This window comes from Xyrauchen texanus, chromosome 9, assembly GCF_025860055.1.
Source record: "Xyrauchen texanus isolate HMW12.3.18 chromosome 9, RBS_HiC_50CHRs, whole genome shotgun sequence".
Classification (NCBI taxonomy): Eukaryota; Metazoa; Chordata; class Actinopteri; order Cypriniformes; family Catostomidae; genus Xyrauchen; species Xyrauchen texanus.
In genome coordinates, this window is record NC_068284.1 from 17,638,955 (window position 1) to 17,659,529 (window position 20,575).

The 20,575-nt window shown below is 41.7% G+C and overlaps 1 long non-coding RNA gene across 1 annotated transcript; it reads right to left on the reverse strand.

Moving 5' to 3' along the window:
* Positions 1-210: 210 nt before the first annotated feature.
* LOC127649267 (uncharacterized) lies at positions 211-2,736 on the reverse strand. Its single transcript, XR_007971275.1, has 3 exons — positions 2,490-2,736; positions 1,702-1,757; positions 211-376 (listed from the first exon to the last, which is right to left on the reverse strand). It is a non-coding gene; the product is annotated as an uncharacterized LOC127649267 (long non-coding RNA).
* Positions 2,737-20,575: the final 17,839 nt, after the last annotated feature.

Consider the following 20,575-nt stretch of genomic DNA (forward strand, 5'->3'; position numbering starts at 1 on the left):
TTCCAGTCTTCTTTGAAACCACCTTGCCTCTGCAGGTCTTCAGTAACTTTTTCAGGGTTTATCCCAACGAATCGATCTAAGGGTAATAAAAAAAACACACATTAAAAAGAAAACTTACAAAATCGACCTTTTATCAATTTAAATATTGGATTAAATATAAATAATTAACCAATTTAAAGGGTACTATAAAAGGTGATAAAATACCTTTGAATGAATTCCAAGGTGCCACATGCCTCCTCTGGATACTTAACATTGAAGACGTAGAACATTGCAAACATGGTTGCTATTGCAGTCAGGAATCTTGGTTGTATGCCCTCACAAACAACACGACTCTCTAGGGTAATCATCCAGCGTTCAGTACAGTTCTCTGCCCTCCCTGAAATGAATTTCATTTGTATTTTTTATTTTAAATAACAGTTTACACAATATTCTAATTTTTCTGATTATTTACTCATTCTAAGGCCATCCAAAGAGTGTATGACTTTTTCTTTATCAGAACACTGTGGCGAGTGGGACAAGGTCGAGGGACGTGAGAGAATGTCACAAAGATCGTTCATCATCAACGTGATTACTGTCGAGTGACACCTGCGCGACGCACCGGTCTCCTATATCACACAGAGGAGTGGAAGCATTAAAGGAGTAGCAACGACAATGGAGATCGAGAGAGGAACAGGCCTGATTTTATGTTTGGTTTTGTTTCTGTTTTATGTGGCCAGCAGTCGTCCGTGAGGGGCTGCTGGCTTTTACTTTAATTTTTGTATTGGTTTATTTATTTATTAAAATATTTGAATGTTTGCTGGTTCCCGCCTTCTTCCCATAACAAAACCCAACATAAAATCAGGCCTGTTCCTCTCTCGATCTCCATTGTCGTTGCTACTCCTTTAATGCTTCCACTCCTCTGTGTGAGATATGAGACTGGTGCGTCACGCAGGTGTCACTCATCAGTAATCACGCCACCGGTCTCGCGTCGTTCTCTCACGTCCCTCAACCTCGTACTAGCCACATACACAAATACATTCTTTTACGGAAATTAGAGCTCTGTGTATGTATGCAACAAGTCCCATCCTTTTGACAATCCAAACAGCATATTAAGGCATCATTACAGTAATCCACAACTTTCCCGTCCATCATTTCATGTTTTCTAAGGTAAAATGATACATGTTGGTAAGAAACAAATCCATTATTAATATTAAATTATTAACTGTCCTGTTCAATCAAAACACAAATAATTTGTGGCGCTGGGTCAGATCACTCGCATCCATAACATAATATGGCACCAGTTCACTTGCATCGTATAAATCTGTAAAACAGCAGATATCATTCTAAAAATCTTGCTGTGTTCTAGTGAAAAAGAAAGTCAAATACTTCTTTGATGGCCTGATGGAATTATTTTCCCTCCTTAATATGCATCTTTAAATGCATGTAAAGCTTTTAAATGACTCACATCTGACCTGACATAACTCAACATGACATGTTAGGTCAAATGAGGTGAAGGAGCTAGCACTATACTCTGTTTGGCTTTTCCATGTCTATAGCTGTGAGACTTAAAGGCTTCAAACTTTCTAAATATTTTTTGCAACCAGGCAGAGCAAAACTAAAACGTATATTGGAAACATGTCTATGAATTCGCATGTACCTTACAAATGCACATATAGTGCTGCATGCTTGTGCACAAAGTTTGCAACATGGCGTGAGACTCACCAAAGATTAGGGCTGTGCACTGTCTCAGTAAAACCTTTACATCAAGTGAATGATTCCTAGAAAAAGAAATAATTATTATTTCGTCATCTTAAACCAAGCAAAGAAATTCGACGTCGAGCACGGAGAACAGTTGAGAACTGTCTGTCTTCAAAACGTGTTTCGCGCCGAAAAGTCGAGAATATCCGCCTCGTCTTTCAAAAATAACCTCTTTGACTTTTTAATAGTATGAAAGTTACATGTGAATCTCACAAAAAACAGGTAAAAGTTACTCGCACCACTAAATCGAAAAATATATAGGCCTAACAATATAAATATCTATTTTGCTTTGGGAATTTGAACAGCTTTACAAGATTATTTGCATGGAAACTAAACAAATTGACCACTAATTTTTAATTATTATAATGGATCTGGATATTTCAAGTAGTTTTGTATTTATTCTCCATCTTATGTGCATGATATTATGCGAATAACATTAATGCATCGGTAAGATTCGCATCGTGTAACTTAACATAACTGGATCAGAAATTCATGTAAATCGAGTTAAGGGTACTAAAAATGAAAGCCAAACTAATTTCTAAATGGTAACTTAACTTTAATCAAGCAAATAGTTCGCCGTGATGGAGCTCAGAGAACATTCATTAGCATGCGAAATGCCTCAACCGTTGAGAGCTCTGTCTATAAAACGCGATTCGCGCTCAGTAAAAGCACAATCAAAAATACCTCTTGAAAAAGACGATTGTACAGGTTGGGAGAAACATAACATAATAACAGTAAAGAAATAAACTTACCTTGAACAGTGTCCTTCTAGATGAGTGTTGCGAAACAATTCTGTTAATTTGACTGCTTTCTGTTCGAAAATAGACTGCGTTGAAGATGCCCCGCCCCCACGTGCTATTTTTTTACAGTCCAAGACTGTTTTTTTCCAGAAACAAATGGGTTTACACATAAATGCTGTAAATTTACGTCAAGTAATTAATTTATGGAACATAGACTGTAAATTTACAGGATTAAACTGTTTATTGAAATAACAGTATTTTACTGTTGGAAATTCACTGTATTTTTACAGCAATTTTTAACAGTGTTTGATTTGGCCTGCCTTTCCATAAATGACAAGAGGGGCATAAATATATATTTATATAATTTTATTTTTGCATTACAAAAACTATAGCTTATTTCAAAATTAGAGAGTATAAGTGATTTAATTAAAAAAAATGTATATGCGTACAGCAATGACCTTTAAATAAGTGCTGTCTGAAAGTTTGCTCCATTTGTCATCCCAGGTGCCACCCCAAAATCTTCACTATGATTGGCCAACTCTAAAGTTGGAGGTGGCCATTCAATACTGCCAGACAGAACCTAGTTGATTTTAAATGGAACGGAAACAGAGACAGTGTCAAGACCTCACAGGGCAGTGTTTGCAGTCCAGTGCTATTTAACATCATGATTAATGATATTTTTGAGCAAGTTGATAAAGGTATAGGGAAATCGCTGTATGCAGATGACATGGCTTTATGGATAAGGGGGTGAAATCTAAAATATATAGAGAAGAAACTGCAGGCTGCAATTGAGATGGTGGAACAGTGGGCAAATAAATGGGCTTTTAAGTTATCTATAGCAAAGACGCAAGTGATACGTTTTTCTAGACGTCATAAGGTAGTATCCTTGAAATGATATGGCCAAACACTTGAACGAGTCAATATGATCTGATTTCTCAGGGTATTGTTAGATGAAAAGCTGAACTGCAAGCACCACATTGATAAAGTAATAGACAAGTGTAAAAAGGTCAGCAATCTATTAAGGTGCTTGCTTGTCAGGACAAGACTGGGGGCAACCAGAGCATAATTGTTGAATATATACCAGGCCCTTATGAGAGCTACAGTGAAAAATACACTCTATTAGCATAACATAAATATATATAAATAAATAAACATTTCCAATATACTTTTGAATGTCCATGTACTAAAATAAAATATTTGATTCCATGAATGTACCTTTATTAAGTCAAGTTAAGTGGTTTTTATTGTCATTCAACAATAAACAAGACAACATTCCTCCAGGACCATGGTGCTACATAAAACAACATAGGACAAACACAGAACCACATGAGACTACACAGACTAAATAAAAATCCTACATAAAGTGCACGTGCAAATGTGTGCAAAAAGTATGGGACAGTACAATAATTACTAAAAGGAAAAGGACAATAGGCACAGTAAAAGACAGTGAGAGACAGTGCAGCACCGACCAGTACTCATTTGTAATCTGAGTAGTGCATAAAGATGACACTATAAAAATGCAAAATGTAAACATAACATACTATTAAATAGTGTTCTATGGACATAGAAGTTAATGAGGTAGCAGCCAGGTTTGAAGTGGCAATTAAGTGCAACTCTGGACATGTGCAAAAGTTGGATGGTGTACAGGTGTGTGTGTGTGTGGGCATGTTTATGTGGTTTACGAGGACTATTTTTTAGGTTACAAACTGGTAATTACAAGGGTATTATGCTATAAATGTGGTTTATATATTACCTTTATTTAACCAGAAAGAAAACTCATTGAGATTAAAAATCTCTTTTCCAAGAGCGTCCTGGCCAAGACAGGCAGCAGCACAATTAACAAGGTTGCAGAAATTTAAAAACATATAACATATAACATAAACGTAAAACATATAACACATTTATGATGGGAATAAATAGTGAGTTACAAGGTCATAAAATAAAACAATGTCATAAATATTTACCACAAGTGATAAACAACATGGATCATCCGAGTAATCAATCATAACATCTACAGCCTGTGTACAGCCTCCATGTCATTTAAAAGTGCTTTAAAAGCAACCAGTGAACGGGCTCCTGAAGATTCAGGAGATTTTGCAGCTGATTCCAAGCGCAGGGGACCGTATACTTAAACGCCCCTTTTCCCAATTTAGTCCGGACTTGAGGGAGCAGTAATAAGTCCTCAGAATGAAGACAATATATTCCTGTGCCTTTCTTTTTGATGTAGGTTTGTAGGTATGGGGGAAGCAGACCAAGAATTGCCTTGTAAATATGAATGTACCAATGATTAAGTCTATGGGTGGACATTGCAGACCAACCAACCCGATCATACAAGGTGCAATGATGAGTAAGGGCCCTAAAGTTTGTGATGAACCTAAGAGCTCCATGGTAAACAGTATCCAACAGTTTCAGGCTTTGAGTGGATGCATGCATGTATATAACATGAGGACATTTCTAGTGTCCCCATAATTTAAATAGCTTAAAATGTAAAAATGCAGAAAGTTTTTTGTGAGGGTTAGGTTTAGGGGATAGAATCTATAGTTTGTACAGTATAAAAATCATTATGTCTATGGAAAGTCCTCATAATGATAGGTAGACCAACAAGTCCCAAACCAGGCAGTGATGCAGCTGCTCAGGATGCTCTCAATAGTTCCTCTATATAATGTAGTGAGGATGGTAGGTGGGTGATAATTTTCTTAGCTTTCGTAGAAAGTAGAGACTCACTGTGCTTTCTTGGTAATAGAGCTGGTGTTGAGGGACCAGGTGAAGTTCTACACCAGGTGAACACAAAGGAATTTGGTGCTCTTGATGATCTCCACAGAGGAGCCGTCGATGTTCAGTGGAGAGTGGTCACTCTGTGCTCTCCTGAATTCAACAACCATCTATTTGGTTTTGTCCACATTCAGAGACAGGTTGTTGGCTCTACACCAGTCCGTTAGCCGCTGAACCTCCTCTCTGTATGCTGACTCGTCGTTCTTGCTGATGAGACCCATCACGGTCGTGTCATCCGCGAACTTGATGATGTGGTTCGAGCTGTGCATTGCTGCATAGTCGCAGTCGACTGAGCGCACAGCCCTGGGGGGCCCCTGTGCTCAGTGTGGTGGTGGTGGAGATGCTGTTCCTGATCCAGACTGACTGAGGTCTCCCAATCAGGAATTACAGAGTTGCAGAGGGAGGTGTCCAGGCCCAGCAGGTTCGGCTTACTAATCAGGTACTGAGGAATGATTGTGTTGAATGCTGAGCTGAAGTCTGTGAACAGAATTCGAACATATGAGTCCTTTTTATCTAGGTGGGTGAGGGCCAGATGGAGAGTGGTGGCAATGGTGTCATCTGTTGAATGGTTGGGACCATACACGAACTGCAGTGGGTCTAGTGAGGGTGGCAGCTGGCTCTTAATGTGCCTCATGATGAAACTCTCGAAGCACTTCATGATGATGGGTGTGAGTTTGAAGGGACGGTAGTCATTGAGGCAGGACACTGAAGACTTCTTCAGCATGGGGATGATGGTGGTGGCCTTGAAGCATGTTGGAACGACAGTGCTACTCAGAGAGATGTTGAAGATGTCAGTAAGAACATCTGCCAGCTGGTCTGCACATCCTCTGAGCACTCTGCCAGGAATGTTGTCTGATCCAGCAGCCTTCCGTGGGTTGACTCTACGTAGAGTTTTCCTCACATCAGCTGTGGTACGACATAGCACCTTGTCATTGGGAGGAGGGGTGGTCTTCCTCGCCGCCACATCGTTCTGCACCTCAAACCGAGCGTAGAAGTACTTCAGTACATCTGGAAGGGAGAAATCTTTGTCACAGGCAACTGATGTTGTCCTGCAGTTGGAGATGGCCTGGATGCCCTGCCACATGCTGCTCATATCGCCACTGTCCTGGAAGTGACTGTGGAATCTCTGGGCATGTGCGCGCTTTGCTCTGATGGCCTGGGACAGTTTGGCCCTCGCTGTTCTTAAGGCCGCCTTGTCGCCTGCTCTGAAGGCGGAGTCTCAGGTCCTCAGCAGCGCACGCACCTCCGCAGTCATCCACGGCTTCTGGATGGAGTGTATGGTGATGGTCTTGGAGGAAATTACATCATCAATGCACTTGCTGATATAGCTGATCATTGATGCTGTGCATTCCTCCAAGTTGGTAGAGTCACAATATGTTGCAGCCTCCCTGAACATGTGCCAGTCAGTATACTCAAAACAGTCCTGAAGAGCAGTGATGGCTCCTGTTGGCCAGGTTTTCACCTGCTTTTGAAGCGGTTTTGTGCGCCTGACTGTTTGCTGGGATTAGCATAACAGAGATGTGGTCTGAGAAGCTGAGGTGGGGGCGGGGCTCCGCCCGGTACGTGCCTGGGATGTTTGTGTAAACAAGATCTAGCGTGTTCGCCCCTCTCATTACAAAATTTAGGGAGCACTGTCTTGAGATTCACATTGTTGAAATCTCTGGCGGCATTAAACAGTCCATCAGGGTGAGCGTTCTGCAGATCGCTAATAGCCCCATACAGTTCACAGAGCACTTCCTTAGCATTAGCACATCTTAGACCAGATGCACATCATAATGCAACTAAAGCCGAAAGCGAAATCCCAGCTGGATGCTTTTTTAAGGTCCGAAAAAGAGGACATGTCCAGGAAAAAGAGGACGTATGGTCACCCTAAATTACGTGGACGTGCGAACAGTGCGTACAGTCATTCTAAATTAAATATGGCTTGAACGCGCACTATACGTTGTGCAGCAATTCATATCCGCGTGAGCGCGACCACTGACTGAAGCACACCCGTGAAGCGGGCTCGATAAAGTCAGGTGAGGGAGCATTTCAATATAAACAACAGTTCCATTCACTCTAAACACTGCACATTACGACAAGCACTATAAGTGAACAGAGCAGTAATCTCAAAAATCCCTTTTCTGTCCTGCCAAAAACGGTAAAGCAGTAAACTAATTCTTCATATTTCATCTTATTCTGACTAAAACCCATTTGTGTGCATCATACTATAATTCATTTGTCAAATGTGAGAATATCTTGTTTTTCTTGCAACTATCTGCTTGAAAACAGATTTTTGCTCTGCCAATGTTGATACTTTTCTATCAGGCATTAGAAAAAACATGATAAAGGCTAAGCATAATTATAAATTGTTTTATTATCTCTACTTTCCTGTCAATTTATTATACAAATTAACACAATCTCTACATCAGGGGTCATTATTATAAAAAAAAAACACTAACAATATTATACAAATATATTGTTATTAAAAATGTCACTGTTTTATTCTATTACATTAATACTTTTAAAACTACTCAAATTATTCAGACAAAAGCAGTGAGTGGTTTTCTCGTTTCCTTGTTATTGTTGTTTGATTAATAGCCTTTTTATGACATAGCCTACTAGACAGTGCTCAATTCGGTTACATTCACACTTTAAGTCTGACATTTTGATGCAAATACACTTTTTGTTTCCCAAACGTTTTACAGTGGAGTACCCCTCCAAACATTCAACATCCTTTCATGTACCCCCTCTGTAACGCATAGATTAAATTCACACAATGTATTTTAAAAATATGTATATTTAACACAATTATCTTTGTAAAACAACTCCCTGTTATATTGTACATGTTTTGTACATGTTATATTAATCATATACATATTGAATAAATGGCTTACCGAATGAGATGGGTATGCTAGATATAATATAACTGCATAACTTGAAAACTCCCCCCGATCGTGTCACCGTACTCAAGAATAGCATTCGGTTCTGTGCCTGGAATTGCGCATCTTTGCAGGTACGGTGTTGCCGGCCAACTTCGAGCATTGCGGTTAAGTATCTGTGCAATTGCGTGGTCAGCTCGAGGTGCTTTTTTTATGTCACATTTGACAATTTAACAAGGTTGAGCTCATTTTCTAAAAAACATCATGCAACAATGTAAAACAGGTCTCTAGTGTGCAAGCAAATATGAGTGAGAATTACTGCGTGTGAATGTGGAAAATTATTTGGCCGCACCGGATGTCAGACACCTGTCATCAAAGCGTATTAACTTATACCATCAGATTCAAAACTGCGAAAAAACAAACAAACAGATCAACTAAAATCATGAACAACTGACATGTGCAAGTCTGGTAAAACAGTGAAGTATTAATTTGACTTGCTATCGTTAAGCTACGTCACCTTGCAGTGTGCTGGGCTGGTGAAAAAAGATATTGTGTGATGCACGACGCATGAGTAAATGCATTTTTTAACTGCAAAAGATAGGGTTATTTCATTAGATATTTATCTGACCTTTATTACTCAACCATTTTGGTGTTTCTACACTCGAGGGCACACAAAATAATTTTTGCCAGTGAGAAATACATGAATGTTATTGTAGACATTGATGAAATTAAAAGAATGGTAAATCTCAGAATTTTAGTCACGTACCCCCATTGTCACCTCACGTACCCCTAGGGTTACGTGTACCCCAGTTTGGGAAACACTGTTTTAGACCAAACTAACTGCGTTTACATTAATGCCTCACCAAGACGGGCATTGGCGGAATTATAAAGTATATTTGACCATTTAGGCGCATGTTTTGACGCTTTAGCACACAAACATTAGCTGCATGTCAATCAAACAGAACTCAGCTACAGACATCAGGAAATAAAAAGTAAATCTCTTATATTTTATCTAGATCAACCAGTGGTTGTATTGCTGTCGCGATCGATGTAATGAACACCCCTGGTCAAGATGTAGAACATAGGCTAAATATAGAAAATTACTCAAAAGTTTATCATCGATATTGCGGACATCTCTCTATTTTTTTCAGATAAACATCAAGATTGTTTTATTGCCCAGCCCTATTGATAACATTGCCTTAATCTCTCACATCAACCCACTAATATCAGTGATAGATAGTTCAATTACAGGCTACATTATAGACACAAATAATCTAGTAAGCAGAAATATGAAATTTACCTTGATATGTTTCTTCAAATTAGAGGCAGGATTAATGCTGATATCTGGCTTGAGCAAGTTATACTCAGTCAAACAGTCAAACATTTGGCCTTTTTCACTGCGAAAAGCCCTTTCAGGTGCGGCCGTGATGTTCAGGTGTTGATAAATGTGTTTGAGGCATCCTTCACATCTATAACAGTTAGTTTACTTAAGTAACTAACTATAAAATAACATTTTTAAACTACTTAAAGTACAATTCTTGAGAAAAACTACTTAATTACACTAACGTGAACATTTGTAATTTGTTACTTTACACCCCTGCTTGTGCACTTCTTGAAGTCAGGAGAGTGAGGTTTATACACATTGCACAGCTATCTATGAGCTGGCTACACAGTTACACTCAACCCCCTAAACCTCACTCCGATCCGGAACACGGCACCATTGTAACTCTCCTGTTCTGCCCGCTCTGTACAGGACTCGAACCGTCATCTCCAGCATGGGAGGCAGGTGCACTAACAAGGAGGCTAAAGGCTACAGCCTCTAGCATCAGTCACTAATGCGCCTCTTGAGGTCAGGAGAGTGAGGTTTATACATATTGCACAGCTATCTGTCAGCTGGCTCCCGTTACGCTAACATTTTTTGCAGACACTTTTCCAAAGTGACTCACAAATTAGAAAGAGGCTCAACGTACATAAAAAATTATACTGCAATCAATTATGTGCATTGTGGAAGTATAGGATACTTGATTTTAATTTCAGAGTTCTGTGTGTTTTGCAGTATTAATATTTAATTAAAAAATAATACAGTTTGATATATGCCATGTTTCATTTTGGCCCATTGCCCTCAATCAAGTTTGATTTTTGGCCTTTCAAAGGAAAAGGTTTGGGCTGCTCTGCTCTAGAAAGTAAACTTTTTCACTCACCAGAGATGTAACATTCTTAACATAATTATCATGCAAACTGCATAAGAACATTGATTTATAGAAAAAAGTGGCAAATTTATTATATCAGTGGTTGTTCTATATGTTTATTGGCCATTTAGTTCCAAAACAACATCTGACATTACATTTTGATATCATCATCATCATGTTCACCCAAAAATTTAAATTCTCTCATCATAACCTTATGCCATTCCAGATGTGTATGACTTTCTTCTGCAGAACACAAATGAAGAATTTTAGAAAAATGTCTCAGCTCTATAGGTCCATACAGTACAGGTGAATGGTGACAAAGACTTTGAAGCTCTAAAAAGCTTTTCTGGTCCGGGAAGGGGTCCTGGAGATGGGGGGCGTACGCCGCCTGCGAGGTGCTCGGCGCTGGGTCTGATTGCTGGGCCCAGGTTGCTGAGCTGCTTGCCGTTGTTTGGTCGCAGGGGGACGCCCTCAGCGAGCAGGCGGGGCGCGGGGTGCGCTGGTTGGGGCGGTGTCGTGGCATGATGTGCTTCTTCACTGGCGAGAACTGCTGGGCGAAGTCGTCGATGGGGTCGCCGATGAGGCCAAGCTGGGAGACAGGGGCGTTGAGAAACTTAGCCTTGTCAATGTAGCGCATCTCGACCATGTTCAGCCAAAGGTGGAGCTCCTAGACCACTAGAGTTGCTATCGCCCGCCCGAGTGCCTGCGCTGTGACCTTCGTGGCTCTGAGAGCAAGGTCGGTGGCAGAGCGCAGTTCCAGCAGCACATCAGGATCGGGACTACCCAGGTGCAGATCTTTAAGTGCCTTGGCTTGATGGACCTGCAGGAGAGCCATGGCATGCAGGGCGGAGGCGGCCTGTCCAGTGGCACTGTAGGCTTTGAAGGTTATTGATGACGTCGTCCTACAGGCTCTAGAGGGGAGTACCGGGCGGTCCCACCAGGTGGCGGCGTTCTCTGTGCACAGATGGATCGCAACCGCCCTATCCACCTGGGGGACTTCGGTGTACCTGTGGGCCGCTTCGCCATCCAGGGCAGTGAAAGGAGCCCTCCACGACCATGTCAGCTTGTCATGCACTTCCGGGAAGAATGGTACCGGGGGGGTGGGGGGTGGGTGGCTGTGAGTGGTGCCGGGCGCCAAGGTACCAGTCCTCAAGCCGCGAAGGCTGTGGGGAGTACGGGGTGTTTGAGTCCAAGCCTATGCTCAAGGCATCCCGGGAAAGCATGTCGGCCATCTGAGCGTCCGCCTCCGACTGGGCGGGCTGGAACAAAGGTGGCAGCCCAGTCGAGTCTTCCGCATCAGACGCCTGGATGCTCTCCGATGCAGCAGTGATGTCATCATCCAAGCCCGGGGACTCAAGGGAGAATCGCTGGCCGCGATTCGAGTCACACTAATACCAAGCCCGGACGGAAGCACACGAGCGTGTCAGGGGGCGGGTAGTTCGTGGGGATTTACCCGGCGAAACCGTGTTTCGAAGCCAGCCGGGTCGTCCTCAATCCCGTGGGAATTCAGCTCCGAAGAAAAATTCTGACTGGCATTCGCTGCCCCACTTCACTTTATACCCGTATGTCCGGGGCGGGGCATGCAAATTCTGTCTGCCAACTTGACATTGGCCTTTTTTCAGGTTCAGAGGTACGACCCCTTGTGTCACTTCATTCGACACAATGTCGAGTGAGTGACAGAAGGGGGACATACAAGTTTGGAACAACATGAGTTTTATGTAAATGATGACATACAGTAGTTTACCCAAAAATGAAAATAATCCCTTTAAGAGGATCCTACTGTCTGTTTAACCAGAAGTCATTGTTGGAACACCAGCATGTTTTCGTTCCTGTTAACTTAATTTAGCACAAAATTATGATGAGTGTGATTTTTGCCTGAAATCATTCACACATTTAATGAGACATAATATAAAATGTCTTGCGAGCCATGATACTAAACATGCGATATGGTGTGTGGGTGTGTTTATGAGTGGATGTATGAGTGTGTGCGTAAGAGAGAGAAGGGTTTAGGGGGGATGACAGTTGTCAATGTCTTCATATAAGCTGGCAATCATCAGGACATGATAAATTGGGTTGAATTCATTGAAGAGACAGTTATCTTAATGACACTGTTTAACATGCAAATTTGAGGAGCTTACAGTCAGCCAAAAGTGACCCAGTTTCAGATGAAAATGCTCTCTCTCGGTTTGCAGTGCCAAATGTCATCATTGTGTATCTAATCAGATCTCTGTGTGACATGTTGTGATCATGCTAAAATTACTTGACTGTTGATTACAGCAACGTCACTTTGACCCTGACCTTCTGAACACTGACACCTGTAATACCTGATAATATTTTTTTTTATATTTCAGAATGATTGAAGACAAGTCACTCACATTGTTCTACTTATCCAACACTCATTTTGACTACGTTGATCCAGTGCCAGTAGGAGTACACTCATTCCTAGCTCAGTGTTTCCCAACCACCAGTGTGCTGTGAAAGATTGTCAGGTGTGCCGTGGAAAATTATAAAATTCCACAAAATAAATAAACGCATGAAAATTCTTTTTTTTGCAGGGATCCAAAATTCTCACCTTTCTGAGAAATTCTCAGTTTTGAAACCATAATCGGTCACTTTTGTGATCGTGAAGAGCAATTAATGTGCTGTCAGTGATGTTTATATGCGTTAAGGGTCTTTCACATGACTCACGTCAGCGCTGCAGAATATATTGAAGTCTATGAAGTGACTTAACACCAAAGTGTTTTTCACACACACGTTTTTGCTTCACCAATAATGTCTTTGAGAGTACTAAGCAGCAAGATATATTTAAAAACTGTCCAAATTTGTAAAGACACATTGAATGTCTCATAATTTATTTTAATTAAATATTACCTTATCGTTTACAAATATCAGAGACCCCAGTTATTGAACTAATTTAAATTCACTATTTAAGACCTAAATATAAACGAGTCCTTTCATTACTTTCTGCTCTTTATCTTTATTTATTACTCTTTTCTCTCTTCCAAATACATGTTTTCAATGTTTATTGTACACCTCACACTTTTTATGTGGCAAACTCGTAAAATCCCCCCTCTGTGACGCTTTCAGCAACTCTTGTCACGCTGGGTTCAGCCCCAGAACCAAATTAAAACTGCCACGAGAAGTAGTCTATCCGAGGCAAAGACGTAAAATCAAATGACAATTGCCTCAGCATCAGTGTCCCTTGATGCGTTTGATTACGCACAGGTGAGCACCTAGTTTAAGTCAATGCGAATGTGTTTAGTTCATATTTAAATCGTATTTGTTTTTTGTAATATTGTATTGTTCATATTTTAGTGGCCTCGGCTGTCACTGCAGGGGAAAAAAAAACATTCATCTGCTTCATGTTGTAGGGCCTTGCCCCACTAAAAATGGCAGCAGAGACAGCATGGCCCTTTGTTCTATGATCGAAGGGGAGACATTGAACTCGGTTTCCCATGGACTCAATCTCAAACGTCATTGGTCAAAAGCTGCCTATGACCGATGACGTCATCTTCTTGACAAAACTAGTGGTCCGATTTGAGTTTGCTCTCTCTCTCTGCATCCAGCCTAGATGCTACATCTACAGCCTCACTGTGCTCTAAACCTATCTACACAAAGGAATTTCCCTCCTTCTGGTCAAAGAGAGACCACATTTTCGAAAGCTCACCCGCCCGCCGCTGAGGATGTCATATGCCCCAGGAGCCTTTGGAACCGCCGTAGTGGAACCGCTGTGCCTTGTCTGAGAGAACTTAGGCAGTTCAGCACCGGCTACGTGCACTCGCTTGTGAGGCTGAGGTGAGGCTGAGGTGCCTGATCAGCTGGTCCCTGTGGGCTCGCAGAGACTCTCAAGAGTGAGCTACAATCAGCCAGTCCTGGAGGAAATCGAGTATGCGGATGCCCACTTCCCTTAGCGGGGCAAGGGCGGCCTCTGCGACATTCGTGAAGACGTGAGGGGACAGGGACGAGCCAAGGGGGAGCTCTAAGCTGGCGCTGAGAGCTGGGCCCAGGTTGAAGCGGAGCTGCCTGTTGTTTAGAAGCTGCAGGGGGATGCCCTCGGTGAGCAGACGGAGCACGGCTCACGCTGGAACGGTGGTGAGGCGTGATGTGCGAGGCGGCCTTAGTCGGCTTCCTCACTGCCGAAGACTTCTGGGCAAAGTCTTCAACGGTGCCGCCATATAAGCATAAATGGGAGATGGGGCCGTTGAGAAAACGGGTTTTGACGGGGTCCCGCATCTCGACCAGGTTCAGACACAGATGTCGTTCCTGGACCACGAGCGTGGGCATTGCCTGTCCGTGTGCCGGTGCTGTGACCTTCGTGGCCCAGGGGGCGCGGTCGGTCGTTGAGCGCAGTTCAGGCAGCACATCAGGATCAGGACTACGCAAGTGCCCTGACCCAAGGAATAAATCGTCTAGTCGTGAGGAGTGAGGGGGGGTGCGGAGGTTTCCAGTCCAATCCCGCACTCACGTCGGCCCAGGCAAGTATAGAAGACATTTGTGCATCAGGCTCAGACTGGACAAGCAGACCTGAAGGTGGCAGCCCAGTCGAGTCGAGTCATGCAGTGAAATCATCATCCAGCTTGCGGGGTCCGAGAGAGACATCAGACTGGCCGTGGGGCGAGCCGGTCTTGCGTCGGACCCGGACTGATTTAAAATTTACAGTTAAAAAGTGCCCTTTACAGCTTCATCAACTCATCATGCACCTCCAGGAAGAAAGGAACAGAGGGGCGGTTGTGGAGGGTTCCAGTCCAGCCCCGCGCTCACGGCGGCCCGGGCAAGCCCGGCAAGTTGTGGAGGAAAGAAAGCTGCAACCGCAAAGTATTCATGATTATGTTCTCGCAATAAGAACATGAACTTGCTGAACACACAACCGCTTGGCTCCAAAGAAAAAATCTGAATGGACAGATGCACGAGTCCCTCCTTTTATAATCGTATGTCTGGGGGAGGGACATGCAAATTCTGTCTTCCAATTTCTCATTGGCCTTTTCTCAAGTTCAGGGGTAACCGAGGCTTTCAAGAAAGACCACTAGTGTCGCTTCATTCAACACAATGTCGAGTGAGCGACAGACGGGGAACATTATTTAAAACAAATAAAATAAAAATACAACTCACTTTTAGTGTCACTCTGTGGACATTTCACCCTGAAACTGGAGTGTACACGTGCCCATAAGTTCAACAACACTTCCTGTTTCAGTCACTGAGGACAGTGGTTTGAATTTCAGTAAGCACAAACCGATTTCAGCAGCAGTACTTTTGACCTCCTGTTGCCAAATTCATAGTGCAATCAGTCAGGCTGAAAAACCACCAGCACCATTTTAGGGAAGACCTTTTGACTGGGACATGGAGGCTGAAGGTCAAGTCCACCAGAGAAAGCACCTTGGCATGTTCCAATGGCAACATGTTTTTTTTTTTATCTGATTTTATTTGCTATTATTGCCAATACTACAACTAAACATTTATCTTGGTGACGTCAGCCAAAATGTAATTTCAGAGGTGGAACAAGTTATACCATTTTTCTGAAGGATGATAAAGACAAAACATTTTTTTTTGGACCTGTCTATGGTATTTTCTTATTTCAAATTGTCTTAAAATCCATATAACAGATTTTTCCCAACCATCAGCTCAGAAAACGTGAAAAATGTGCAGATTCAGTGTGGTGCAATACTCATCAGATCACTCTGTCCTAGTGGAAAAGTATTCAATCCAACCCAGATCAGTTCTACCCCATGCCATCACTGGACCTGATAATTTCATCATCTGAAAGTAGAGTGAGAAATCACAAAATGATTATCATTGCTGTGTTTGAGGTACAGCTGACAGAGACTATTGTTTTACAAATCATAATAGAACAGTTTGCCAGTCAGTCGTCTGTTGTTCTGGAGTCAAACAGAGAGGAAAATCAGAGAGAGGATTGCTCTATTTTCTCAGAGCAGTTGTATGCTGTTCATGGATGGGCACCAGATGGAGAATGATGAGAATGATATAATAACTCAATTTCACCATAACAAATGAGATCAACATTAACTGCATGAGTTTGGAAGCAGTCGCAATATGTAGATAGCTATATTGTTATGCCTCTTTATAGATCTAGTATACAGTGTGCATAGCATGGAAAATCATAATTCCTTACGGTCAAATTCAAATAGTCAAGTCAAGTTATTTTTATTTTTATAGCGTTTTTCACAACACACATCATTCACAGAAAATATTGTATTAACAAAAAATTGAGTGATCATTGTGTAGTTTGATTAAATATGATTGTAAATTGTGTATAAAAATTTTATAATAATTGTATTTAGAACCCCAGTGAGCAAGCTGAAGGCGACTGTGGCAAGGAACACCAAATTCCATAAGATGTTGGTTAATGGAGAAATATGTTGATGGATAAATTAGGTGTATACCTGGCTAAATAGATGAGTGTTTTGTCTAGACTTAAACTGAGTGCGTGTGTCTGTGTCCCGAACAGTATTAGGGAGACTATTTCATAGTTTAGGAGCCAAAAAGGAAAAGGATCTACCTCCTTTTGTGGATTTTGATATTATAGGAACTATTAACATGCCAGAATTTTGTGATTGTAATGAACATGATGGAATATAGCATTTCAGAAGGTCACTTAAGTACTGTGGAGCTAGACCATTTAAAGCCTTGTATGTAGTTATCAGAATTTTAAAATAAATATGAAATTTAACAGGTAGCCAATACAACGACAATAAAATGGTAGAAGAGCAAGCTCAACCCGGTTCAAATCTCTTTTCTTGGCATGGAGTTAGAATCAGTCTCAATGACAGCACGCCTCGGCAACGAGCGCGCGCAGTTGGTGCTGAAATGCCTCACCTTATTCAAGCCAGGCACAGTGGTTCCTCTAAAACAATTCCCTCTGATTTCTGTGGACAGGAGTCCCCCTACAGCAGGTGTACCAACACGTTCAGGTCACCACAGATGCCTACAAACAGGGTTGGGGCGCATGTGCAGTGTGCACGCAGCCACCGGCTCCTGGGTGGGTTGACTGTAATCCTTGCCCTGCGGAGGTTTCTCCCGCTACTTCGGGGCAAGCACTTCTTGATTCGCTCAGACAGCACCACCACGATAGTGTACATATCTTGATCGCACTTGCTTCCATCAATTTGGGGACCTGCAAGCATTCTCTGTCAGCGACACTTTCCTGGAGTTTGGTCCGGCAGACACCCATGTCGTCCTAAGAACGCGACCGGGCTTCGTACCCAAGGTTCCTACGACCCCCTTCAGGGACCAGGCAGTGCATGGCTTGATTGAGTAGGGACCCCTAGTGTCACTTCACTCACACAACAACGTTGAAGTGAGCGACAGATGGGGAACATCTAAGTAACTGTTGTAACCTCCGTTCCCTGATAGATGGAATGAGACGTTGTGTCCCCCCAGCAATGTCGCTGAACCGAGTCACTGCAATGGCCGAACCTTATTCACGGCTCCTCAGTGCAAAACCTAAATGAACAGATGCACGATTCCCTCCTTTTATACCCGTATGTCCGGGGGAGGGACATGCAAATTCTGTCTGCCAAATTATCATTGGCCTTTTCTCAAGTTCAGAGGTAACCTTCAAGAAAGTCCCCTAGTGTTGCTTCACTCGACACAACGTCTCGTTCCCTCCAACAGGGAACGGAGGTTACAACAGTAACCTAGAAGTTTTTGGTCTGTTCCTTAGGAAAAATTTTATTGCGTAGCTTTAGAAAACATGTAGAAATTACACAAGTTGTATGGAGTTCATTTACGGTACTTTTATGATGTCTTTTTCATTTTTTGGAGCTTGACAGCACCTAGTCACAACAACTATTACTTTAACCAACAGTTATGGCAGAATCATACCAAAAAACTCCCACACATACACAAGTGCATTGGCCCTTATTTAAGTCCCTTCAAGCTGTTGACAAAATTGCTAAATCCAAAGGCAAAATTACGAAACTTTGCACCTTTGCTCCATGAGGTAACAACAAAGTCAGTTCTGGCAGGTCATATGTAGTCATATCACAAAGGTCCACCTGTGATGTGAACAGCCGTTGGCACCGACAAACAACTGAGTGAAGTGCCACTCAGTGGAAGAAAATAAGCCATGCACAACCTGCTGTGATTACTAAGCACACTGTTTTCCTTGATTGAATGTGGAACATTCACAAACTACTTGAACATTTCCTTGTAGCTTCTCAGTATTTCTGTTTCACTTGCTCTTCCAAGCATTTTCAGAGGTTCAGAGGCACTTTGTTATATTTAACATATAACACTTTTTTTTCCCTCACCTCCAATTTTGCTACATCTCCTTTCCTTTTTTTCATGATACCAAGACAGGCTGTGCCTCTTCTCACCAGGAGGTTCATCAACAAGATCACACGTGAAGTCGGCATGATGTTTGTGACAGTTTCATTACCCTAGGATTGCCGATTGTATGCCGATGCGCTGACATGCAGCATTCTTATCAGACATGTTCGCAGTGGTTTCAATGTGTTTACCTTTCCACCTGGCACGATTAGCAGTACGTTACATCAGCTTCATGGGAGACTAGGGTTCAAAGCTTCATTTTTTCTTCTAACATTAGTTTTTACTCCTCTAATGGTTAAAGTAAGGTTTGGGTTTGGGGATAGAATCTATAAATACATTATTTTCTCTTCATTTAACAACGTCCTGTAAAGCTGAAAACAACTTGCTTCACTACTAGCTTTTAGCGACCTCTCCTGGACATATATGGAGCTCACATCTGCCCTACAACACTTACTGCTTTGGCCACTGGGGGCAGTGTTTCGAAATTTCAATGAACTTATACAGATTTTGACAAAAGAAAAGTCGATCTACTCTTTCCGATTTCACTGTGAGATCAGGCTGGCTTCACACCCCACCTAGCTAAAAAGACCTTCACCCCCCTCTGCTTCTCCTTCTCTTCTCCTTCCTGATGATTCTGCCCAGCTTCACCTATTACTGACACTAAACCTAGACTGTTTCATGACCATTTTAAATACCTTTCAGACATGTGTTATTTATAATAAGCTAATTTGTAATGCATGAGGTTACATAAAACAGAAAATGTCAAAATGATACTAAAGCGTTCACATCGCTTGAGGGCAGGTAATGTATCCCAGTGTAGAAAATGCTGTTTTGTTTCTAGATTATGAACTTAGTCTTGGGTTTTTTTGTTTTAGTTTTAACATAAAATATAAAACTAAGGCATGTAGACAAAAAATAATTTAGCATTTTCTGATTTTTAAACATGATTTTGTCTTTTTGTTATCATAACTTGACATTTTGGTCCTTATTTTAAGAGCATTATGCGCAAAGCAATGCCTTAAAGGGTTAATTCACCCCAAAATGAAAATTATCGCATAATTTAAGAGTTATATTACTGGCTCTACCAAGCTTTATAATAGGAGTGTATGGTACCTTAGATTTTGAAGCCAAAAAAACGTATCCATCCATCAAAATAGTAATCCATACGGCTCCAGGGGGCTAATAAAGTCCTTCTGAAGGGAAGCGATACATTTTTGTAAGAAAAATATCCATATTTATAACTTTAAAAACTATAATCACTGGCTTCCGCTAGCAGGCGTCTGCATGCTCACAAAAGAGTCGAGTTTTGGCATATGACGTAGGTATAGTGTAAGCTCCAGTGAGAAGTGACGAATGTGGAAGCACAGAGGATAGAGCAAAACAAAACGCCGGTCACGAATTAGAAGATTAGAAGAGGATTTTGGAGGATTTCAATATAAGAGAATAGGAGATTTAGTTTTTTGCTCAGCCCTATTTGTTTGAACAGGAGTACACCAACGAGGAACTCCAGGAGATGGAGGAGGCCGCAGCAGTGGCACAAACAAAATAATCTGGTAAACGGAGAGTATGGAAGACGTGGTGGTGCTCATGCAGGAAATGCGAGGTAATGCCAACAGAGGCTGAGAGTGTTTGATGACATGAATGGATGATTGGAATGACAGGATAGACGCACAAACGTACAATTTTAAGACAAATACAAATATACAGTATAGCTGAAACAATTAACTTCTTTTGGCATTTTCCTTTGTTGTAAACAAACTCGACTCTCTTGTGAACACGCAGATGGCCATTACCGGTAGCCAGTGATTATAGTTTATAAAGTTATAAATATGGATATTTTTCTTATAAAACACATCACTTCACTTCAGAAGGCCTTTATTAACTCCCTGGAGCCGTATGAATACATTTTTGGATGGATGATGTGCTTTTTTGGGCTTCAAAATCTAAGGTACCATATACTCTCATTATAAAGCTTGGAAGAGCCAGGATA